This window comes from Talpa europaea (assembly GCF_964194135.1).
Source record: "Talpa europaea genome assembly, chromosome: 5".
In the NCBI taxonomy this organism is placed as follows: Eukaryota; Metazoa; Chordata; class Mammalia; order Eulipotyphla; family Talpidae; genus Talpa; species Talpa europaea.
This window is the reverse complement of record NC_140071.1, coordinates 98,704,071-98,730,875: the sequence shown is the minus strand read 5'-3', so window position 1 is coordinate 98,730,875 and position 26,805 is coordinate 98,704,071.

Here is a 26,805-nt window from a genome sequence, read left to right as displayed (position 1 = left end):
ACTCAAACAACAACAATAGCAAACAACAGCAACACAATCAAAGAATAGGCAAAAGACCGAAATAGACACTTCTCCAAAGATGACATCAGATGGTCTGCAGGCACATGAAAATATGCACAATATCACTTATTATAAGGGAAATGATAATCAAAACTAAAGTGAGATATCATCTCACTCCTTTGAGAACGGCCTTTATCCACATGACTGGAAACAACAAATGTAAGTGAGATTGCGGAATAACCGGAATGCTCATCCATTGTTGGTGGGAATGTAATCTGGTACAGCCTCTCTAGAAAACAGTATGAAGCTTCCTTTTAAAGAATGAAAAATGGAAATAACATATGATTCAGTAATAACACTGCTGGATATTTCCTATATAATATAAAAACACTAATACAAAAAGTTTTCATAACAGCATTATCCACAATTACCAATTCATGGATCCAACCTAAATGCCCATCAGCCAATGACTGGATAAGGAAATTGTAGAATATATACCCCATGGAATACTACTTGATTATTAAAAATGTATCTTTTGGAACAAAATGGATGAATCTTGAGACAATCATGCTAGTGAAATAAGTCAGAAAGTGAAAAATAGTTACCAACGGTTCCATCCAGTAAAACACAGCAAAAACAATTCTTAGACTGAAAAATATGCTTGTTACTAAAGGGCATGAGGTTTGCCAGGGAGGAGAGGGTGTGGGGGGAAGAGAATAGGACATCGGCACTGATGCTTTGGTGGAAGGTGAGTGGAGCATGTGCACATAGAGTGGTATGAAGCCGTACTCCCAAAATTATTCAGCTACATAAATGACCGGCAAGTTAATAACATTTGAGATAAGTAAATAAAGTGAATGCATGTTGTCATACATATATTAAACCTTAAAATGTTGATTTTAAAACTCATTGCCAAACAAGCTAAAACACTAAAATATAAAGTCGAAGAAATCTTTCAGACTGTAAAGACATAAAATACAAGAAAAAAATCAAAGATGAATCCAGATCAAGTCCACCATCCCACAAAATGGGGAATGGAAAGAGAGGAAGAAAGAAGAAACTATGGTTTTCCTGAGTATAAGACACAAATACTCAATTTGAAAATTTTGATTGATCAATTGAATTCTTTTATTACATGACCCCTTTCTACCTGCATTCTAAAGGGACCACAATGATTCATATCTCTAGGCATCAGTGTTAACTCAGACCCTGCCTCATAGTCCCTTTTTAGAGTGTTAATTTATCTAAGTTAATGTCCTGGAGAAAATACTAGGGGAATCATAACTGTGTACACTGGTGTTGCAAAATTCTTAATCCCTGGCCCCTTCTTCAATCTTGGGTTCCAGGACCTAAAAATGGTTCAGATCTGGAAATCATATGATGACTCTGGACTACATACTAGAGCAACTTCTGTCAACCTCACGATCATCCTCCCTTAACTTCCTTTGGTTATAAAGTAGGGTAGCACCCTTGCTGGTTGAACTTTCCCCCTGCCCCCCCAAGGATACTGTTAGTTCTATTAACCAGTTCCACAATTCTCGACAAGTCAGATCCATCATTACCCTTTTGTCCTTGCCGTGCATTATGTTTGCATTTACCTGGCCTCAGATGGCAAGTACCAATACATGTGTGCATGTGTCAGGGAGTGGGGAGATGGCCTGTGATCAAACAGCTCATTTCTGTAATGGCAATTCCTACTGGCAGTCTTGGTATTCTGAGGGATGCCAACACTGAACTTCCTACTCTTACCACGGCGATCCTTATTGAATGAGTCGATTGTGTACCCTGTCAAACATTGGTCTCTGGTGTGTTTTCCAGTCTTACCTAATATTCCCACTCTAGCATGTGTGCTTCTCTTCTCTAGTCTGGGATGGCAACTCTGGTATTTCTACTCCCACTTTGTGTGAGCTATCGCTTTTTCCATACTGGAAAGAGCCATCTTTCAAATATGTTTCACCATCTCTTGCTAACATTGTTAGAATTTTAAACCGTGTGTTTTAGAAGACTCTCCCAAATTAATAAACTCCCTTTTCAAACAATATTTTATGACCCTTTGATCCAGCACCCTCAGAAATCAATCCCATCTATAATATTCTAGTTGAAGTTTATAGATGATGACCAAGTCCTGCAGCTGCTTTGAAGCTATAGTCCCTATTCTCCCTTTTCAGGCCCAGCACACCTCTGACTGTGTCTGCTGCCACTTCTCCCTAGTTACAGACCCTCAAAGCTAAGTGGTAGGTAGCGCCAGATCCTGAGATGGAGCACATATTGTCTTGCAAGAAAGTAGCATCTTCATTTTCTTGGCACAAAGGAAGTGCTAGTCCTTATTGGGAGGGGAAAACTACTTCTGTAGTTTTAGGGGGATCTAAAGATTGAAGATTTGGGGGTGGGGCTGGTTGGTATCCCTCATGTCAGGATCTTATTTTTACTCAACCAGGGCCCTGACCTGGGCTTTGAAGATCTGCCAAGGTAGAGAGTTTAGCCTCCTTTGAAATTCAACCACTCATGTTAGTTTCAGTGCCTGGTCCTCAATTTTCTCAGCTCATCTGCTGAGGGAGAAAGAGCTGCTTTCTGTACTACAAGGAGACCTTCTGTCTTTCACTCCTAGCTTATCTATTTTCCAAAGCTTCAATTCTATTTGCTTTATAATTAGCATTTCCCCTCCTATTTCTACAATAGCAGGTATCAGTACTCGCTGAGATATTTTCCAGAAGTAAACCTTCCAACTCATCACTCATGATCATTTTAACATATGTGCTACTAACTTGTGTCGGGGCAATCTGGCCTCTACCTACCACCAGAAGTGCCACCTGTCACAGGTTGGTTTCTTCAGGAAGCAGACTTTAGGATGGAGATGATCATGCAGGAGGTTTATTAGGGAGTAGTCTTGGGCTCAACACCCATGGAAGAGAAGGGGTGGAGACAGAATAGGGCTGATGGAGAAAGATGTGATGCAGTTTAAATGAAGCTTCAATCAATCCTGTGGAGGTTTCTGAAGATGCAACCACCCTTTCAGAGCTGCTCAAAATTGGAGAAGACTAAAATTTACATCCCAGTGTCAAACAGTCTTTGGATGTAGACAACCTGGAGAAGGGATGTGACTTTGGGCAAGGAGATGCTCTTCAGCTAGAGGCCCTCCCCAAAGTGGGCAACAGCTTCTTTGTTCCATATTCTAAACAACACTCCTATTAGTCACCTGCTTCTTGACTGACACCTCCCTCAGCTAAGGGCAATAAATGCATTGTGAGCCACTATTTAATTTTTAAGTAACACAGGAACTTACCTTTATAAATTCATCCATAAAGTGTAAGCTGTTCTAGAATCATCATAAGCAACAAATGTCTAACTGGAAGTTCCATTTTATCTGCATAGATCATTTTATTAAAGTTATATATTCCAACTATATTCAAACCAGGACTCACCTGTCCTCTAAAGCTCAACTGAAATCCACCTTCTAACCATATTTTCCCTAGATATTCAGCGCAAAAAACGTCCCTGTGCCTAACAAAGCTCTCACAAATGAAAACTATTCACATTTTTCCTGCTCAGTATCTGCACGTACATGTCCATTCTCCTCAACATATTACAGACATCACATACATTCTTTTCCATCACTATCCCATGTAAAGTATTGCACATGGGGGACATCTCAAAGTACATCACATTAATCTTGCATTAGTGTTATGAATTGCTTAGAAATATGCCTTTGGGCTCTCTGCTTTTTCCTCATTCTCTAATAATGATGCAACTTTTTTCTTAGGTTTCCCATGATGCTAAAATCCTTATCTACCCTATATATTTTTCATTTTGCACTTCCTCTCTTGAGGAACTCTGCTCTGGGAACCTCAGGCAGTCAAGTTTATTAGTGATGATTAACACAGCTGGTTGTTAAGTTCCATATAGAAGCTCTCACAGTTATGATCAAACTTTCTTTTTTTTGTTATGATTAAACTCAAGAGATCCAGGGAAATATTTTATGATTTATTGTACACAGTGGTTAAAGAGAAATGTTAGAGTGGTTTTAAATCTTGGTGCATAAAGTTTGGTCCAGGGACTTGCAGCATTGCTATCACCTGGAGCTTGTTAAAACTGTAGAAACCTCATGTCCCATCCAGGTAACTCTGAGTCAGAATCTGCCTCCTAATAACAACTTCAAGTCATTGCTATGAAAATTTCAGTTTGAGAAATACTGGATTAAACATAATTTTGCAGCAATTCTATATAAATAGCTATGTGTGAGGCTTCACACATTTGTAATTACCCCAACAACTCTGAAGTAAGTGGCTGCATTACTATTTTATAGGTGAAAAACGATGCACAGTCTTAACTTACCCAAATACTGCTTCCGAGCCATGGTGCTGATCTTGGAGCCCAGATCCGTCTTGTTTGGAAGAACCTCTTTCTGGTTTTCAATCACAGAGACCCACCGACCCTACCTGAGACCATGCACCCCAGAGTGCACAGGCCGGACTTAACTCCACCCCATCAGCCGTTCTCATTCAGCGACTGATGGGAGCTGGGGTATTAAAGCCCCAGCTCCGCATCCTCAGGTGTGTGCTTTATACCATAACTCAGGGCTTCTCGGCATGATTGATTTCCAGTGGAGCATGTGGTAATTGGCATAATAATTCACCTTTTGGGGACTGCCTTCCATTCCTTACTTCCCTGCATTTCCCAACAAATGACTGATAACTAATCCTTATCTCAGATTCTGTTCTGGGAAGAATTAGCATTAAGATAGCAAAAAAGTAAGCTCAATCCCTGGAAGGGATTCTTCCTGTCTCAACAAAGGGAGCCGAGAAGTGATCAGTTAAATCATATAGTGAGCAAACACCCGTAAGAATAGAATCTTTTTAATGAGATTGGTGGCAGCTAAAAGATCAGATTCTGTGATGCTTATGAAAATAAAGTGTCGTGGAGGAATACAAGGAAAAATATTGAGTTATTTCCTTCTTTAGGGGGAGAGAAAGGGAATATGATATCCTTCTACAGAAATCTATCACAAGGTCTTTAGACAGTGTAGGATAGGTGAAAGGTATCAGGCTTTTCTGCCCTCCTGCCATTAGTATAGATGAGGGAACCCTGTGGTCCTAAATGCATGCCTGACGGCGGGCACCTGAAGTGGGTACACCTGGGCTGAGAGACTGGACTTTTAAGGGCGGTGTCACTGGGATGCCAGTAGCAGCAGAAGCCGAGAGAGAAGCCAGCAGCAGCAGAAGCTGAGAGAGAGAGAGAACGCCAGAGGGCCCAGATAGAGTGAAGACTTGCTGGGGGCTGGGAGGCCTGCCAGCCTCCCGGCCCCCCAGCACCCCTGCCTGCCTTGTACCGGGTAAATCCCAATAAAAGACCTGCAGAAACCACTGAGGACTCTGACTCCTCCTTTACCTGGTCTGCTGGATCAGAAAACCTGCACTGTGGTCCTTCCTGACCTTACAGACAGGTATTTTTGTCATTTACAACTATTTTTGTTGGAGAAATAAGCAGCTGTCTTTGGGGCATACAAACTTTCTGTCCCTCAAACCAAAGTAAAGGAAATTTTATTGTGTAAATTGAATATCCAATCCCCACTGTGGCTTTAAAAAAAAATAAAGGCTTTAAATATGCTCATGTTTGTAGTAGCTTCATGAATGTGTGATAGAAGGGTCCTGCACTTGTTTTAAGGCTTTGCTGCACTGCCTTGATTTTTTTTTTTTAAAGATTTATTTATTTATTTATACAAGCACTGGGTACAGTCAGAAGTGCGGGAGGGTGAGAGAATTCACCAGAGCCAGAGGGGAGAGCAGAGCAGGCAGAGTGACGAAATACACTGCTGAGGGGAGCAGTGGGTGGCAGGAGAGGTCTGCGCGCCATGTGGGACCCTCGCCCGGTGGCCAGGGATTGAACCGGCGAGGCAGAGGCTGCGGCAGCTTCACAACCCAGAGCTCAACCGCTGCACCACCGGGGAGGCCCTGCCTTGATATTCTTAATAATTGTGAACAGGCTTTGACATTTTTGTTTTGTACTGGGTTCTGATGGGTTCTGAAAATTGTGTAGCTAGTCCTGTTTATATTAAGTAAGAGTTGTTTGAAATATGAATTTTTAAGATACAAGAAGAAAAAGTCAAGCTAAAAGAAATATGAGTTGAAAAAGTATGGGTGGAGGAACTATAGCCAATAAAAGTTGGGTTTTCTAAAAACTTCTGAGGGTTGTCATTAAAAGTTTGCTGCATAGAGTGCAGAGAAAGCAGTGGCAACTGAATGTTCTGTGTACGTTTCAAATTTACATATCCATAAGATATGCCATCTTGGAGAAATGAGAGCTAATAGTTCTTTATCAAGACAACAGGCTGTGTTCCTAGTGATAGCTAGCATTCACCAAACATCTACTCTGTCCCTGCACTGTTCTAAAGGACTTGCACTCCTCTCTCATTTAATCCTTACAACAACCGTATGATCCAGGTGCCATTACTATCCCTACATCACCACATGGGAAACCTGGAACTAAGTGAATTTCAGTAGTTACTGAGGTCCTGAGCCTGGATTTGAACCCGGCACTAAAGAGGCCAGATTCTTAATTACAACATATAGTTCCCCTCCCAAGTGAAACAGCTTTGTACTGGAAGAGGCACGATGAAGTGAATATTGTGTGTGAAAGGACCCCAGTGGAGAAGTGAAAGGGGAAAGGCTGTGTCCAGTGGAGCAATCCTTAGTGCCACAAAGTTCCCCATTCCCTCAGAGAGTGGGGGGATGGAGTGGCGCAGCAGAAAATAAACAGTTGCAGACCTTGGGGAGCCTTGCGGGGTTTTCCTGGGCCCATTTTGCTTCACAAGCACATTTTCCATGGATTTTCACCAGACCACATCAGTTTGTCAGTGGTCTTTTAACCATTTACGGCGACTGGCGTCTGCAGTTCAGCTGAGGTCACCCAAAGATCTGCGGAGAGAGGGGGCTCAGTGGAGAGCCGCCTGCTGCTTTGACCCAGTGGTGTGATGCTTCATTTTCACCTGCTTTAATGTAAATACAGGAATTGTGGGTAAGAACATGTTTGCAACAAAGAAGACAAGATTCTGCAGCTGCAAAGTTTAAAAATGATTGCTCTGGACTGTCACTTCAAAATAACTAGCAGAAAATGAATCAGCTGTAGATGAAGCCTGTGTCTCTCCTTCCTGCCCCCATACACAACTCATGTTCAGTCCAGGGGAATAGAGAGATAATATTGGTATTTAGTATGGTAGAACATATTTAAATCTTCTGTGCCAAAGATTTGCTTGCTGAGTTTAATCGCTTAAAAAAATTTCTTGTAATTGTTTGCACCAAGTCTTTCTAGAAGAAAACATCCTACAAGGTCAGCTCAGAAGCTTTTACAGCATAGGTGGCTCAGATTTTTATTTAGCTCCTTTCATGCAGGAGTTAAAATTAATTGCTCCTTTCTCTGCTTTTCTACAGCATACATACAACAAATATTTGACTGTTATATGGAAGAGACAGTGGAGCCTGTCCTCAAAGGACTCACAATCCAACTGGACAGAGGGCCTCAGTAATTATCTGTAGTAGTTATGGTAATTGTTACTTTCTACCCTGTGTTGCAGAGACAGAAGAGAGTACGGGTAGCCATAAGCTGTGGAAAAATTGAGGAGCAAATGGCAGCCATATTTGACCCTAAAGCTATTTCAGTCTAATAATGGAGTACTACTCAGCCATCAAAAGAGAAACTCATGCCATTTGCAGCAACATGGATGGAGCTGTAAAGGATAATGTTAAGCAAAATAAGCCAGAGGGGAAAAGATAAACAACAGATGGTTTCATTTACTGGTGGAATATAGAAAAACCAAACAAAGGTTGGGTAAAAGACAAAACTTGCAAGCTGACCACAGATCTGAGGCATATAGCAGGAGAGGGGAAAGAGAGGGATCAAAACAGGAGGAGGGAAGAGCACAAGGGACTGTGGTGATGCATCATAGGTATGGTGGTGGGAGAACTGTGGGGATTCCACCTGAGGGGAGAAATCAAATACTGTATAAAAATGAACATTGTAAGAATTTTTTAAAAAAGCGAAATTTCAGTTTACTCAGTGGATATCTAATTCAGTTTCCCAGGAGAATAAAATAGCTGCCACATAAAGATGCACGTAACATGAGCAAACCCCACAAATCTTGAAAGGCCTTCTTAAAGGGAACTTGGTTTTTCAATATTTTCATGAAGGACACTCTCATCCTATGTACTCTTCAACAGCTGGATGAATGTGTCAGATTTTGTAGAGCTTTGTTTATAGTTCACATATACTTCAGTACAATTCAGCTCATTTTCATGATGAATGCAAACCTTTCTTATGGGTATAATTCTAATAAAAATATGCATCAGCAAGTGTTTGTAGAGAGTCAACTATGTATGACCATCTGGGATCATCTAATTATTTTCTAGAAAATATAATTTTTCTAAAACATCAAGGACCGAAATGTGTGCCCCCTATCTCTTGTTTACAGGTCCACTCAGGAGTTGCACCTGCACAAAAGCACACCATTGCTCCAAATTTTGGCTCACTAATTGGCAATATTCCTTCAGATAATTTGGATGAGAGAAGAGAACACGTATAATTTACAGCATGTCCTCTCTAAGACTATTGCTCTTTTAATTTCCTGTTTTAATTTCTCCCTGTAAAATATATTGTGGTAAAATATAAATAAGATAAATTCACCCTCGTATGTTGTTTCAAATCATAAAAGTAGGTACTTGCTATGTGAAATGTGAAATTTGAAAATCGACACTCTTGAAAGTTTTTTTCTCAATTGTAAACAATTTCTGTCATTTTTCCCACTAGCATGTAAAATACCAGAGTACTTCAGAAACTCCTGCTTGGCCATCTCCCAAATATAGGGTGTGTTTCCTTCTTTCCTTTGATGCTAAATTACCCTCTTAAATAACAAGATGTAAAATATCAACCCGCCTACCACCTATGAGCTCAACGAACAACACCTGTAAGAATTATTTTTATATATTCAACTAGATATACCTATTAGGTTATATTACATATTATATAACATTAAAGGAAATTGCTGAATTACAGTTTATGCCCCAAATCTTAAAATTAAGAATAGTAGCCAGTCTCTCCACAAACATATCTTGGCATGGTTTAAAATCCGTTCTGAGCCTTTCATAAAACGGAGGGAAGACATTTCTCCTCTAAATTGTGGACAATGTCACCACTAAAGCAGCGTGAAGTTAGCTCCTACTGTCTGAAAGTAGTTCCGGCCCCTCTCCAAGTCACAGAAGAGAGTCAAGTAGAGGCAAGACAACCCTCTGGGAAAGCTGACTAGAGATCAAAGAGTGTCTGGATTTACAAGCATTATGGGCCTGATCTCCAGATGACCAGCAGTGGTATGAAACTCAATAATGATAAATAGAAATGAATTTCTTTTTTTTCGCTTTTTATCTCCAGGTCTTCCTATTTGAATCTGCCAGCTAGGATGTGAACAGTCTCTTAGATGCCCATGTTCCTCTGAAGATTATAGAAGTCTTCTTCTGTAGGGCCCCAAGGCACTAGCTGGGAATTAGTCCTGGGTTCTGGCAGATTCCATGAACTTACAAAGGTCATTTAGCCTTCTTGGGCCACATTTTCTCAAATACAAACCCAAGAATCAAGAACAAGTACTCTCTGCTATATAATCATCCTCCCTTCCCATCCTCCCTGGACAACAAAACTTGCTTAATATTCTGTTTTTTTCAAATTTCTAACCACCAATAAATGGCAAATAATCCAAGATACCTTCACCTTTTTAAAATCCGGATGTTGAGGCACAACCAGCAAGCTTTGCCACAGTAAGCAAGGATTAGGTCTCCCATTCATCTATTTTTCCTGGAATTTGGTTTTCCCAAGTTTTGCCTGGTGTATCATCATGTGGAAGAAAGGTAGCAGCTTCTACCATTGTGCAGGTGACTAGAGCAGATAACTCTGGCCAATAATGTCAGCAAAGAGTTTGGTCACAGTTTCTGGGGCCTGAAAAAAGACAGTGGGAAAGTGCTTTGTGAGTTGCCTTCAAGTTTTCTTTCATCTCTTGTGTGAAATGAGAATTTGAGGCTGGAACTCCAGCCACTATGAAGGCCACACTGTAGGGATGACTGAGGAGTGAGGCAGAAGAACCTCAGATGACTGGACTGTGAAGAAGAGCTGCTGCAAAGCCCTAGACCCTCTTCCTCCAGTTGGCATCTAGCAGCAAAAATATATTTGTTTCATGGAAAGTACTCTTATTCTGGCTCTTAGATATTCAGATAATCCCAATTGATATTGTTTTATCCAAACAAAATACATTTTTTTAGAAGGCTCTTAAGGAATCATTTTCCAGGTAGAACTTTGGAGATCTGGTGGCGGGGGGGTCCATTTTTCAGCAGAGGTGGGTATTACTGTTGTTTACCCCAGTGGGTCCAATTGTAGCCTGGACACTTTAGCGAAGTGACCGTCATGTCATTTGAAAGCCAGACGTGTTTTCTCAGTGTGTTGGAGCCTCGTCAGTCTAACAATCCTTATTAGTTTTGTGTCCAACTCATACCTCATAATTTAAAGATGCTCCCTTCCTATCATGGTTTTAACTGAAAATTCCAGAGTTATGTCCCCTGGTATGCTGCTGAGGAACTTTCTTTCTTCTTTTTAATTTTTTCAAAGTTCTGATACGTGCCAGGCCCTTGGAATAAGCTCTGCTAGCCCTTTAGGGATGGTGTTCCCAGCTGCCTGAAAGTACTCTGCTGCTTTGCAGATGATGTTTTTGGATTGTCTTTATTATAAGCAGATAACCCTGAATGTGTTGGGGCCATGCGCCCAGGACTCTTACAGCTCTTACAGTATTCTTCTTCTTTTTTTTTTTTAATTTTTTTCTTTTCCTAAGCGGAGCAATGCAGGTGATTAAAGCCAAGTTCTTACTCAAAGATTACATCCTGAAAAATGTCTGTGCAAGATATTTATTATTTTATTATTTTCGGCGACAGGTCATAGGCACAGACAATCAGATCAGACCGTGGCTGTATAGAGCACTAATATAGCTAAATATGAATATACCAGTGAATCAGCCCTAGAGCAGATTGAGGACCAAAATGGAAGTTTTCACACAGGCTGATCCTTGATCTATATGTGTGGATGTAGAATGCCTTCAGGGTCTGTTTCTGGGTTTGCCTTTCCCTCATTTCTTAAAGACAGTTTTCATATCTTGACATACTCTTCTCTCCCCTGCTCTTTTTTCCTTTCACTGAGATTAAAGACCTTCCAAATTCTTTATATCCCTACATCTTCATTTAAAAAATACCATCCCCTAAGTGAAGGAAACCAGTCACAAAAGAGCATATATGATTCCATTTAAATGAAATGGCCAGAATGGCCAATCTCTAGAGACAGAAAATAGATTAGTGGCTGTTTAGCTTTTGGGACGTGGGAAGTGATAGATAAAGCATCAGGCTTCAAAATGATAAAAATGTTTTAAAATGGTCTGTGATGAGGTTGCACTTATCTGTGAGTTTACTAAAAACAATTGGATTGTGCATTTCAAATGGATGAATTGTACTTGTTGAATTGTACTCAGAAAAATGTTAGATACCATACAGCAATTGTGTTCTGGAGAAACAGATGCTAAAATCCAGGTCCCAAAGTGGTTGCCAATTGACTGAATATCGACTGCTTTAGTTAGTCAATTTAGTTTAATTTTGTTTAAATCAGTCATCAAAAATTAAAAGTAAAGGGATCTCACATAAAAATCCACGTTTCTGGGCATTGAAATCTTCAGTGTGAAGGCTTCATATGCGTGCATGGGGTGAGACCTGGCTTTTGGTTTTTTGGGTCCCTTGAGATGAGACCTGAGTTCTCTCAGGGACCTTGTCATACTGACTGCCCCTACTTATTACCTTGCTATTGGTGGAGTACACATTGGGGGTCAGAGGCTCTCTCTTTCCTCCTGTTGCAGGACAAAACCCTGACAAACCTCTACAATTTTTCCCTATCTTCCCCACAACATACAGACTTTTCTTGCCTCTATTATCATAGCAAAATTTCACCCAAGTAAACAGTCTTCTGTTGATTCTGCTATTTTCTCAAGTCAGCTGTTTTATCTCCCACTTTTACCTACACACTTGTCAAACATAATCTATCTTCACTGCCATTTCTTGGCCTCGTACTCTTTTAACTGCCGATGATGTTGACTTTTATTACTCCGTGGAGACTCATCTATTAAAGGTCACTAGGAAAGAGTAGTACATCACCTAATCAAATGTCCTTACCTCAATTCTCATTTTCCTCAAAGCTTTACCATTTTTCGGTCTAGAACAATAGAAATGTGGAGAAGAAGCATCTACCCCCTAGCATTTTTGTAACTCTGTGGGAAATGGGCTTTCTTTTGTTTTTCCCAGACAAAACTCTTTTGACATTTCTAGAGGAGCTCCCTCAAGGACCACTCCCCTCCCTGCATAAATGGAGGCCAATCCACTCAGTCACCAAGTAAAACTATGCTAGGCTCTGTGGACAGAGTCCTGTTCTCATGGTGGAGCAGTGGATGAATATATAATTTCCAGCTGGGCAGAACTCCAAAAGAAAAAGCATGTTCTTCACACACAAGGACAAAGGAAGGTGACCAAAACGAGCTGGTTGGTGAATCAGGGAAGACTTTTCTGGATTTTTGGTTGTTTAGGTTATATGTATTTTGTTGTTTGTTCATTTAACCTCTCAGAGAATGTGAAAAAGGGGAGGGAGAGAGAGAGCGAGAGAGAAAGAGAGAGAGAGAGAGAGAGAGAGAGAGAGAGAGAGAGAGAGCACAAGCATGCTACAGGCATTAAAAAAACCCAAATGCCCAAAAATAGATGACTGGATCAAGAAGATGTGGTACATATACACCCTGGAATATTACTCAGCATTCAAAAAAGATAAACACGGGCCTCCCCTGGTGGCGCAGAGGTTGAGCGCTGGGTTGCGAAGCTGACCGCAGCCTCTGCGGCGCCGGTTCGATCCCCGGCTGCTCCCCGGCCACTGGAGGAGGGTCCCACATGGCGCGCAGACCTCTCCTGCCGCCCGCTGCTCCCCTCAGCAGTGTACTTCGGTCCTTCTGCCTGCTCTGCTCCCCGCTCTGGCTCTGGTGAATCCTCTCACCCTCCCGCGCTTCTGTGCTTGTATAAATTAATAAATAAATAAAATAAAAATAAATCTTTTAAAAGAAAAAGATAAACACATGCAATTTGCAGCAACATGGATGGCGCTGGAAGGGATCATGCTCAGAGAAATAAGCCAAAAAGAAAAAGAAAAATACCGGATGGTCTCACTCATAGCAGGAATCTAGAAAACTTAAATAAGGGACCAGGAAAAAGAATAACTGTAAGAAAGAAAATATCAAAATCAACAAACAACTATGAACCAGAGACACTCTATGGGGGAAAGGAGGGACTGGGGTCAAAATAAGGGGATTGCAATTGTATGGGGAATATAAAAATAAAATAAAAAAACCTGAGCATGTGGGAAGCATGATAAAGGGGTGTAAGAACACAGGTAAGGATAGACAGACTAGAGAGTGTCTTCTAAGTCATGGTAAGCATTTTGTTCATTATCCTAAAAGCAATAATAACACTCTGAAAGTTACAAACAAGCAAACAAGGGAAACAACATCCCCCTCCCCCACACACACATATTAATGTTCTGCTGCATTTTTTTGAGACTCGGTAAAACAGCCAGTGAAGAGAGAGAGGTTCCAGCTCGTAGGCCATTAGCAGGGTAGGTGAGGGTTAGTTGCTAGATACCACAGTGTTGGAAACAGTAAAATCAACAGACTTCATGGACTTTGTGACATCACTCAACCATCAGAAAATCTTCCCATTCTCCTCCAAAACTTAAGCAGGAAGTACAGATATCGAATTCAAGGCTGAGAATACTATCAGCCATGGTGGTGTCAGAGTTGGAGTTTTTGGTGTAAGAAATAAAGGCTTAAAACCCCTGTCTCCAGATATACTGAGGTATCTGACGGTGACAGTTTCCCTCCTCACCTCTTGCTCAGGTCAGAAGGCCAAAAAATAACCAGAGTTACACAGAGGAGGCCATTAAAAGAAATTCTAGCTTAGGCCTTAAGCCAGAAGAAAAGAAATCACTCTTTTGGTTTTGTGGTTCATCTGGACCACTGGGTTAGCTTTAGACGAAACCTCAGTCCTTTTGGAATGGAACCGGAGTTAGTGCAGCTTGGTAGGAATACAAATCCCTCAGAGATAACGGTCTACCCTTTATTGGCCAACACAAAGTCTCCTTGCTCCTGTGTTCCTGTCATCCTTGTGGTGAGACAGATATTTAATCACTGTTCAAGCTGCTGCCTCAGCTAGTGAAGAAGAGTAAGGAATGGAAATGTAGGTTCCTGGAGTGCAACCCTCAACCTCTTCAGAGTGGATTACTCCCTCTCCTTCACTTCATTTTGCACCTCAATTAGGATCTTTCTGTATAATACTTCTTGTGCACCTAGTGGTAGAATTGTCCTTCCCTGGACCCAGAAGCAGTTACAATAGGAAACAAAAGGCTGTAAGGTGTTGCTGTTATTTCACCAGCACATGTTAAACAGCAAACAGACTGTGAAGTACCTTTGACCAGACCCTAAGACCAGCAGAGAATGGATTAAGTGCTCACACCCTTTCTAAATCTTTTTTTTCTTTAAGATTTATGTTATTTATTTATGCATACAAAAACTGGGGTATAGGTCAGAGGTGTGGGGGCGGGGTAGGGTGGTGGTGAGAGGATTCACCAGAGACAGAGTGGGGAGCAGAACAGGCAGATCTACTGAAATACACTGCTGAGGGGAGCAGCGGGCAGGACAGAAGAGGTCTGCTTCATGTGAGTGAGCTCCCTGGCCAGGAATCGAACTCATGTCGCAGAGGCTGGCTATAGTTTGATAGCATTGAGACTTTAACCCCTGTGCCACCAGGGCCTTTCTAAGTCTTTATGGGAGAGCACCTGGCAGAAGTAATGAAGATACTGAGGAGAATCATGTCTGGAATGTGCTTGTAAAGGTCGGGTGGGTGTTCTTGGTGTTATTATTTGCTGTATTGTTTAGTTTGCTTTGGGTTTTGTTGCTATTGTTTTGGATTTCTGTGAGCCCAACTAAGGAACTACATGGCATACACTCTCCCTTTACATCACCTTTTAAGACTAAGTAAGTGGCAGCCAAGGTAAGGTCCAGGGGAAATACCACAGATGCCACTGAGTTTGCTCTAGGTGAGATCCTAAAATGGATGGGCAAGAGGAGACTTCAGGGTGGACGTCTATCCCACATCATTGATTTAGGACACTCCATTCAGGTTAAGGGCCAATGCAAACAGAATGCATTTTTCCATGACCTAGAATCCTCTTTAAGTATTAGTCCTCAAAAGTTGTGGTGTGGCCACAATAGATGACTGTCAAGAATGATTGTATATCAACCACCAATTAATACTTACCTTACAATTCCTTTCACCACACAATTCATATCACCTAGGGATATTTGCCATTCCACAGTATGCCTTGTCTGCATCACACAGTTGATGGAACCAGAACGTATAGAACAGGGAAGAGGAATATGCCAGGTCTTTTATCAATTTATACTGATACTGTTACAATAGGCAGAGAATAACGAAGTTAATATTCCTTCTTTAGCTTCCTTAGTTGCTACCTAAAATCACACAATATAATTTGTCAGAAAAATAAATAACCTACTCCAGATCACTCCAAAGCTTTCTGAAAATCTGAATTATCTTTAGAAGATACATTCTAACAGTCTGGAGAAATTTGCTGACAGAGGCCATGTTTAAATTTGACTTTCTGAGGCCCAAGAACACAGAAGAATCAACTGAGAGAGAGGAGAGAGAGCATTATTACTGACCCCCAAAATGCAGTGTGCTGTTTAAGAAAATTGTAGTAGGAAGAAATTGCCTGAAGAAAGATGGGAAATCCAGTCAAAGACTTCTACTCCCGAGCAAGTAGTTGGAGAAACATAGGACACTCTGATCTGTGTTTTTTCCTCTAGGTTTTGCTTAATGGAGAAAGTAAGGAAATTTACAAGGGCCCCTGCTCCAAGCATCTCAGGTTCAATTACCCTCAATCTTAACGCTGCTTTAACGGCAGCTCTACCTTACAAAAAACCTGTCCAAACCTTTTATATGCGCTGAAGTTCTTCCTTTTCCAAAGACTTCAAAACACAAAGTCACTCATCTGGCTGGGCATTCTTCATACAATCAGCCCATGCCAAGCTCTTCTAAAGCTTGGTGCCTTGTGTAATGCACCCTACAACATCACTGTACCCTGGAACCCTCATCAGGCCACTGAACAATAGAGACTTCATAAAAGCTTTGGCTTTATGTAATAAACATCATGCTAGTATTCCGGCTATTAAAGTCTCTCTCCAAGTGTACATGCTCAGGGGTAGGGGATTCAGTTGATATGGGTCAAGATATTTAATTTAAGGAAAAATGATGTTTCAAAAGTGTTTACCTAAATCCTTATAGATTTCAAAGTCTGCAGAGCAATTTGGTGCTGATGCCACAGACTGCAGTTACCGTTAGGGAAGCTGCCGTGCTGATTCCCAAGTGCCTGCAGTCACATTATATGAGCTTTCCCCATAAAAGACCAAAAAGGATTACTAGGCAGACCAGGTGATGGAGCTGTTGACACTGATGGCGGGGAGACTTTTCATTGACTCTGTCTCCTTTCCATTCAATGGCACAGGGTCAGGAGAAAGAAGCTGCTCAGGGTCAGGAGAAAGAAGCTGAGCAGCAATTCGTGGCCTAATCCAGGACCAATGATCACTAATTACTCGGCACCCACACTCCCTTGAAGAGTGTTTTCTTAGACCTGAAAATTTGTGGTAAAGTAACTAACCATATGCACTTTCAATGCTTCATCCCACTTTTGAAGCTCTGATAAACTCCAGAACATGTCTGCCTCTGTAGGGCATGCAGCAAGCTTCGTCCCTGGACTTGAAGCTGCAAGCTGCTACACACACCTGGCACTTCCCAGGGTTGAGTCCCAAAACAAGGTTATAAAGATTGAGTCTATTTTAAGGGTCTGAGATTAATAAATTGACACTTGCAAAACACTATAAACTCAATATAACTATGCTGTCCATAACGTAACAAAAAATTAACTTAGACTAGTAGTATTGCACCGTGATACACTTGCAAATCTTCAACTCCTGTCCTGGAGCTCCCTTAGCAACATGTAAAACTTATTTGAATTTGAGGTGAAGGTCTAAATTTGATGCATTTTGTGAGGGCCAGCACCAATGTCCTACCAGATGGGTCATCCTGGCCTGGGCTTTGCTCTGCCTGCTCTCAAAAGGACATAATAGAATGACATTTTAAAGCATTTAAAAGGAACAGGATGATTAAATTTCATAAGAGAGAGAGGGAGAGAGCTATTTTTAAAACCAAGATTATGCTACATATCAGTTATATCTCAATAAAGCTAAAAAATAACTCAAAATGTTGGCAGGATTATTTTTTTCATCCTTGCTAGGTCTTGCAATCTCTCTCATCAGGCGATATCATGAACTATCACAATCTGTTTTGTGCATAACTCTATCTCATCACACTCAGCTGAATAGGAGCTTAAAAAATTTGACAAACAACTGATGTGTATTGGTGATTTAAAATTTTTCAGTGTCCACAGGAAAGCAAGAGAAAGGTCTTTGGGAAAGAGATGTGGGCACATTTAGAACAGGATCTCTGACAGTGAGGACAGAGTGCCTCTTGATGGATTGCTAGCAGCCATATATCCTTGGGTTCCATGGAATAACTCATTTTCCCATCAATAAACCAGAGAACTGGGCCTCCCTAGTGGCTCAAGGGGTTAAGGCACAGCATTATAAAGCTGTGTGCAGCCACTTCAGCACGAGTTTGAACCCCTCCGAGGGAGGTTACCCACATGGCACAGCAGACTTCTCCTGTCTCACCCGCTGCTCCCCTTAGCAGTGTATTTCAGTAGATTTGCCTGTTCTGCTCCCCACTCTGTCTCTGGTGAATTCTCTCACCTCCCCGCACATATGGCCTGTATCCCAGTTCTTATGTACATAAATAAATAAATCTTTAAAAAATAAATAAATAAACCAGAGGACTGAGATGCTAGCTTCATGGAAGCTTGCTGGGCATTGGGGGACTTTGGGGGATAGTTTTGTAACTTACGGGAATGTTTATGGCAGGGGTTAAAGTCTAGGAAGAAAAGATCTAGAGAGCAATTGGAAATTAGGCAGAAATAAACACAAATTTGACACCACAGCTCCCATAACCAAACTGCAGACCCACTGTAGTAAGTGGTGCTGAGGTGTGAGGCAGGAGGACTCCATCCTCTCCAGCAGGTGACAGATAACTTGGGTATCTTGACAACTGTATCTTGACAACTGTATCAAGATCTTGACACTGTATCTTGACACCTTGGGTTTCTTCTTCTTAGTCACTTTTAACTCAGTAGTCAGGCATTGAAACTACAGTGAGGATTTCCTGTCTGGTTCTTTAAAATTAGTACAGCCTAGATTTCCTTAGATCACAAACCAATCAACAGTACTCAGAATAAAATCCGGTAAGTGGCATCTTGCTTGCATAACCAGTCAAAACAAGAAAAGGATGCTATGTTGGAATATTCCCCTTGATTAATGCAGACTAGTTTCATTTCTCCCCACTTAGTTCACTTATGCATTCAGTCAGCAGAGGAACTACAGAGATACACAAACTTTCAATGAGAGTGTGCTATAGTGTGAAAAGTACAAAGTTTTGACTTTTTCTACAGGAAGTGTCCCTTCTAGCTAAAAAGACAGTGTAAAAATTAACAACTGCATTCCTTAGGATTGAATACAATACTGGAGGTGGCCATTTGGTAGAATAGTGGCTCAAAGGAGGGGAAAAAAGCATCTGTTTAATTGGACTCCTCACAAAGACTGATCTCCACTAGCTATTCAACTCTTACTATGTGCCAGGCATGGCATCAAATACATCAAGTACCTCACTTTCCTTTAATTCTTCAATGACTATCATGAAAGATTAGAAAATCAAGGAACTCCAACAAAGCAAGGACACACCCAAGACCATGAGATTAAGAGGAAGAGCCAGGGTTCAAGTCCAGGTCTATCTTTCTAGTTCTCTGTTCCCCTTACCAAATGATTGGCTACAAGGACCATGTGCATCAAACCGCCTGCTACATGGCCTGGGCAGTACAATTACATGAAGATGTGGCAGCAGAGTGTGGACAGGCTTGAGCAGAGGGCAACTTCTTCTCCTGGTAGTAGAGAGAACTGGATGGAGAAGACAGCCATCCAGTAGAGCTGGCATGAAACCTGACCAGCATTCTCTACCTTCCCATTCTTGTCTGCTGCTTCCAAGGGGTGTTTGAATGCACCGTCTCAGCCTCCTCTCCACTACTTAAAGGGCTTTGCGACAGTGCAGGCACCAGCATCAATGGCCATGGGGATTTTTGTCTTGTTTCCTTTGCATGATCTTGATTTCCTCTTTTCACCATTGGTAGGTTCGGGAAAGAGGAAAAATGTTTCTTCTATTAACCATTGTGACTCCTATATTGCTTTCCCCAGGGAGTTAGGGAACAATCACATATTGGTGTGTGGACTTTATTCTACTGTTTCTTACTCCTACTCTAACCACTAAGGTATAAGGCAAGTTACAATTCAGAAGAGAGGGCCACTACAGTTGGAAGAGTTGGGGAAGAAAATTGGTCTCAGCCCTTAAGGATTCTGGTCCCACACTTGTTGCCCACCTCCGAGGATCACTGTTCTGGTAGTTAATTGTTATTAGTACCTTCACACTCTGGTCAGCTTAATTCAGTCTTATAGAACATGGCAAAGCTGGTGTGAGCTCAGAGAGCACAACAGAAGAGGTAGGTTAAAACCTGTAATCTTTTCTTGTTTGTCCTTGACTTGTGTATCTGTCATCAGTGGTGTTTCTCCCAAATCACTTACCTGCCTGGTGTCCCATCCTTTAAACTCTGAGCTTTCTCTAGCCTGCAACATGAATCTAGCTCCATCTTCATCCTTTGAACTGATCTCATGAATCCTGTCAACCAGTGCTTTCTCTGGGCTAACTTCACCCCCAACCCTGTCTTCTCAAACACAGGTGAACAAAACTTAACACTCCCATAGAAATCACCGCCCACTAACCTTAAAACCACTTAATAAAATTATGTAGGTAAATCAAAGCCAGGAATACTAGGTTAGAAGATTCCCTTCTACAACTGCCAGAAATGAAAATTACCCCTCATGGCTGAAGCAATTTCCTCTGAGTCATTTCTATTTTCAGTCTATCGAAATTTCTATTTCAAGCTCATGTGGCTAGAAAGGCCAGAGATTATTACAGACCATATACATTTTGTAATTTAAAGAAGTGCTTGCAAGGGCCTTGCTTTGATCATTGTGAGGATGGAGGAAATCATTGAAAGTTATATCAAAGTTCTACTTCCTGATCCCTGTTCTGAACACCAAGTTCTTGGCCTAAGAGTTGGCATCTGGCAGATGTTTAAGAGGGATTGTTGCTTTTCTGGAGTTATGGAGAAGTTTGAAAGGTGTTCATGTTCTCAACTGGTTCCAGCTGTCTAAAGTTTCTCTTCTATTCAATTAGACATAGGCAGCTGAGAAAAGTTTCATTCAAAAGAAAATACACAGACATATTGCATATGTCTCCAGTACCTCTCTTACACAGTTTTCATTCCTACATATACATTCCCTGCACTCACATCTCCCGTAAAAGCTCATGTCCCATGAATGTTGTTGATAATAGAAGTACACAGAAGAAAGTTTTTATTAACGTGTGCCCACTGGGGGTAGGGAGGGAAGTTCCAAGTCAGAGAATTTTGCATTGAATGACACCAGGAGGTGGTAACACGTATTTCTAATTTAGAAAAGAATAACCTCCCAAATTTATATATAAATTGCTAACTGCTTGCCACACATGTCAGAAGTGTCATTTTAGAGAGTATATCTTCTTGGTCTTTAGAAATCAGTTTCCGTAGGAGGAAGAAGCAGTCTAAGGTAAAGCAGTCTTTCCTTTTCCAGCAGAGCAATGTGTGGGCCAAGGTCAAAAGTGCTTATTCAAGTTACCATGCCACTTCAAAGAAGCTGATGGCTGTGGGGGATTCACAGAGGCAATTTACGGGAAGTTGGAACTTTTCATTAATTTTAGCCAATACAAGTATTCTTCTTTTTTTTTGAATAGACTTGCACATAGCACAATAATTCAATATTGCAAAAAACAGTATCAAAATGCTGATCATAAACTTACCTCCAAAATATCTAAAGAATGTATTTTCTAGGGACACATTGCTGTAATTTCTCCTTTACTTGCTCCAGAGTTTAAAATCAAACAGACAAGATAAATTTTTTGGCATGATGATAGCCCATAAATTATCCCCTCTCCTACTGAGATGCTATGCACTAATTCTGTGAAGCAGAATTATAAATGCATTATAAATTTAGGGTGCTTAACATGTATTTAGTTATATTGTCCAGGCCCAAGTGTAGGACTAGTGTTTTTGTTTTAGGACTAGACAGACTATGTCAAAAGCTTTTCTTACCATGTAATGTTTATCCATAAGAAATGTGACCTGTTTCATACCTAACAAATGTTACCCACTTGTATAGTAAATAGTATGTGTGTGTGAGTGTATATACATAGATGTATATAAATTCACCATCTCTGGATGGTGCCACTATATTAGGAATAGTGCCCAAATTTCAGCAAGAATCAGAACCACCTAGGGAGTTTTCTTTTTTAGAATAATTGACATATAACATTGTACAAGTTTCATGTGTCGATTTGATAAACTTGTACTTAGAAAAAATTACCACCTGTAACATTAGCTAACACCCCATTATATAATTATCACTTCTTTTTTTGTGATGAGAACATTTAAGATCAAATATCCTAGCAACTTCCAATTATATAATAACAGTAATGTTAACTATAAGCATGTAGCTCTATATTAGATCACCAGAACCTGGGGAGTATATTCACTATGAAACTCCCCCAGTCTGATTTCCAGAAATTCTAGACCAGTAAGTTGAACTCTGGAATCCATAAGTATAAGTGCCTCCAAATAATCCCAAATTCTATAGCATTCAGGTCATATTTTACACAGCTCTACACTGGCATTCCCTCCATGTCTTTTACCACCATGTCCCTGGTGCCAGCATGTCCCTGCCATGTGGTCAGTATGCAGCAAATATCTGCTTGATGGTAGACTTTGGAACAGGACTCCTAGATTTGAGGTTTCATTCTTCTTTAACGGCTCGATTAAATGCTGAGCTAAACATTTTCTTATCTAAAAAATGGAATGGTATCTGTCTACACAGGTTTCTGGTATATCAGTGACATACAAACAATAGCAACAAAATAAATAATTGGGAGGACATTAGACCCATCATAGTTTCCATAGGAAGGAACCAGGGGAAGCCATGGGGATCTGAGTAACAGGATCTACGCCAAGACATGCCTCAGGGGTAATGGGTTAAGTCATAGACTTTGTGTCACCCCAGACTCAATGTTTTGGGTGAGCACGCTAAGGTTGCTATATGGGTCTTCTGTCCTGACTTCCAGGTGTCCTTTCAGATCTCATAGTAGAAATGGAACCTTACTTATTCCTTAAGACTTACACACTAGGAGATGACCCACAAACAAGAAATTCTGAAAGCCAGGCATCTAAATGTTCGTTACATGTGATTAGCTTCACTTTAACGATGGAGGAATCCAGATATGCTAACAACTTACAAACAAGTGGGCAGAATTGTAGTTTTAACTCAGATCCTTCTTTCCTTTCCCTAGATACTCACTTTAGATTGCTATTTCATCTTTCTCTTGGGTTGGAGGGGGGTGGCAGCCAATTCTTTTCTTGCATTCATTCTACCAAACCAATAAACTAAGAAATTTTTGACCAGAGGAGATTGGTAGAAACTGGAAGCTTGCTCTATTTTCCTGGATTGTATGCTGTTATGAATCACTTGCTGGTAAAGCAAAATTGCTTCTAAGCACAAGTCAAACATTTTAAGGGCCAACTAGGTTGAAAGAACAGAGAGAATCACCTCTAATTTACAGTAAGAAGAGCAAAACTTTTTCACATCATCTCTGTATATGCTTTCTATTGGGAGTCAGACCAAAGCCAGAGCTTTGTCACTGGCACTGTCCTGATGTATGAGTGGCCTTCCCTTGAGACCCAAATTTCCAAAGCAAAGCTGTAATTCACATGACTTGGAGGAAGTTGTCCTTGTGAATAAAAAGTTAATGGAAATGCACAATGATGGTAGTAAAATACCTTACATTTCAAAATCATTTGATATTTTATGAAATAGTCCTATATACATTATTTTTTTCATATGTTATCCCTGAATAATTGGGCTTTATTCTCTTTTTGCAGATGAGAAAATTGGAGCTCAGAGTTAAAGGGGTCTGTGCAAGAAGGGAATGAACTTCCAAATCCAGGTTTCCTGATTCCAGAAATACCTTGGAGTGAAATATGAGATATTTAGTAATAAAAATATTTTGGCTCATTCAAAACAAAAAAGAAGAAGGAAAGAAAACCTTGGAGTGTTTGTAGACAAAGTTGTTCTGGAACAAAGGAACACATGCCCAGAGGTACTCCCAGTTGGGCAAAAAGCTCTGTCATCAATCCATAGAGGACCCCAGAGGTGGGAGCTGCTTGGAAGCAGGAAGACAAAGGTCTTTCTAAGAGTTATGAGGGGCTGAACTCAGATGTTGGGTTAGGAGAGATGAAAAAAGAAGGCCAGTGCCACGCTGTGCGTACCCACAAAAGGTCAGCATTGCTCTTGCATGATAGGGACTTCATACTGAAAGCCACATCACAGCAGAGAAGGCTGCTATTCCTTAAGTGAGATCTGACTTCAAGCAATACTTGCTGCAGTACCAGTACTGGGGGACTCAGCGTAATGGTGAGAGCACTGGCTTTTGACTCAGAATGGCTAGGTTTGTGTATCACGGGAGTCTGCCAGAGGGAATCACAAAGGAAGAGAGGATGAGCACTTAGACAACGACCTTCAGGTCTACGGAGGCCTAGCTTTTCCTTCTGCCCCGGAAGCCTGGTCCACAGAGCCACCTCAGTGCCTCCGGCCCAGGGCAAAGGTCCTCCTAGCATCACTCTCCTGAGGACAAGATCCTTGGAGACAATCTGTTTCCTCCACAAAGAGAGACAATGGCAAAGTGTTGACATTGTGGGTTGCTTAGTGATTCCATGAATACTTGAATTAATATGATCCACTTTGTCATCTTTGTCAGTAGAACTATAAGCAGTAGCATAGCTCAGAAATCCCTGTGGCCATGCACTTAGAGAAAGCACCAGACTCGTCCAGGCTTCTGCTAAGATGAATGCCAGGCACAGAATAAGCGTTTCACATCACACATCCCAGGGACAATGTTCTGGCTCTGCTGACAGGCATCTGGGCCAGTCCCGTGGTGTGCTGGCCCTGGAGCCCTGACGTGCTTATCAATCTCCACATCCACAATCAGTGACTTCACTTGGGTAGTATGACATTGACCTGGAGGGGAGCATTTACATCATGAGAATAGGCAAGGCTGAACTTACTATTTTCCAGAAAGCTTGTTTTAAAACATTTACCAGCATGTTGGTTTTTATTTTTCCCAGCAAGACTCTTTTGCATATCGCTGAGACAGAGAGAAGGTCTGTGGACATGACTTCCAAATTTCTATATACTTAATAGAGGCAGCTCTTCCTGTTGAGTTCTCTACTAAGATTTCTTCATAATTAACAAAGCGTATTGTATTATAACTTACCAAACACCCTGAGACACCCTGGATAAAAGCAATCCTACTTTGTGCTTTTGAGCCTCTGGGCACAATGTGTTGAGCTCAAAAACCCTAGTGCATGAACTACATTTTCAGCTGAATTTCATAGAATAAAGACCACATCTTTTTTGTGCGTATTGCATAATGCTTGGCTTATACTCGGCACTCAAGTGTTTCCTCTTTTGAAGGCAAGAACAGAGCAAAGACAGTGATTTCGTTTACCCATGAACCCTAAATAGATTGAATCACGAAGGGAGATTGAATGAGCTTTTGTTTGCTCATGACCCATAAAGGAAGACAGCATAAAAGGGTCAAGAAAAAGACAAAACTTGCAGACAAACCATAGATCTGAGGCATACAGCATGGGAGGAGGAGAGAGAGGGGTCAAAACAGGGGCGGGGAAAGCACGTGGGGCTATAGTGATGATCACAGGAGCTGCGATGGTGGGAAAATTGTGGGGACTACACATGAGATCAAATACTGGACAAAAATGAACAACAATACAAGAAAATTTTTAAAAATCTAAAAATTAAAAATAAAAAAACAACACTGATATCACCTCACATCTGTGAGAACTACTACATTGCTTATTAAGCCTTTATTACTATGATGTGCAAAGTTCTATTCTAACTACAACCCACAAATTACATTATGTTCTATTTTCATTTTATATTTAGTTGAACATCTTTAATGTCTTTTGAAATATATTCTTGACTTAGAGGTTATAGAAAAATGTGTTGAGAAATTTCCAAATATTTGAGAAATTTCCTGATATCTTTCTGGCATTGGTTGTTTGACTTTTACTCACTGAGAATGATCTTTGTATTATTATATTTATTTTAAAATCATAAAGGATTGTTCTATGGATGAAAAAAAGGAATGAAAGCCAGAGTCTTTTTTTTAAGCTTTAAATTTATTTTTTTATTTTTTAATTTAAATTTTATTTTTATATTCCCCATACAATTACAACCCCCTTATTTTGACCCCAAGCCCTCCTTTCCCCGCCCCCCACCCCCCATAGAGTGTCTCTGGTTCATAGTTGTTTGTTGATTTTGATATTTTCTTTCTTATAGTTATTCTTTTTCCTGGTCCCCTATTTAAGTTTTCTAGATTCCTGCTATGAGTGAGACCATCCAGTATTTTTCTTTTTCTTTCTGGCTTGAAAGCCATAGTATTTGCATGTAAATGCAAAAAAAATATATGGAATGAAAGCCACAGTCTTTACATATTAAATGCAACTGCATATACATAGATACTACATTTCTGTAACTTTTACCTTCTCTTCTATGGGACTTCTGGCCCACACCCTACTGGTTTCTGGGAGGTGTGCAATAAAACTGTTGGCAAATTTTGCTTTAGCCTCCTTATCAAGCTGCATCACAAATGTCCTGTGAGGACTTTCAGTGAGGATGTGGTCTCGAGCCTTCACAATCTCAGAGCTTTCCTGATGTCTGCCTCCCCACCTCTCTGTTAAACTACCTAAGACAATGTCCCTTGGGCACCAAATAAGCCTGTGTGTATCCACCCACAGGCTCTCCAACTTGACCTTCTGACCATCTCTAAGTGGTCCTAAACAGCTTGGGTGGAGAGGGGAGTGATGACTCCCTGCTGCTCCTTTATAAACCTTGTTATGCTCAAGAAATTGTTGTCTGCTTTTAGTGAGCAAGCAAGAGTTCTTGCATGTCACTGAGGCAGATGGAAAGTAAAATAACAGGAAATACAGTAGTGGTTTTCCTGGCATCCTGGACCAATGCTAAGATCTAAAATTGTTAAGCAAAAGCACTAGGAATGTATGTCCATTAGAGTGTTTTCAATTACCACAAATGCATTTAATAAAGAAATATTTTTTTCTCAAATAATAAGACATGGCCATTTTTGACAAGGGAATCCCTCCATGGTGCCTTTGTTAGATCGGGATATGACACCTTATTGGAGTAGCCACCTTGTGCCATGAGAGTACCTAACCGGTGGATAATGTCCAAAGGCAGGAAGAAGATGCCTCTTATATTATCTCTATTTGAAGAATGAAAATAAAAATGTCTTCCCCAGA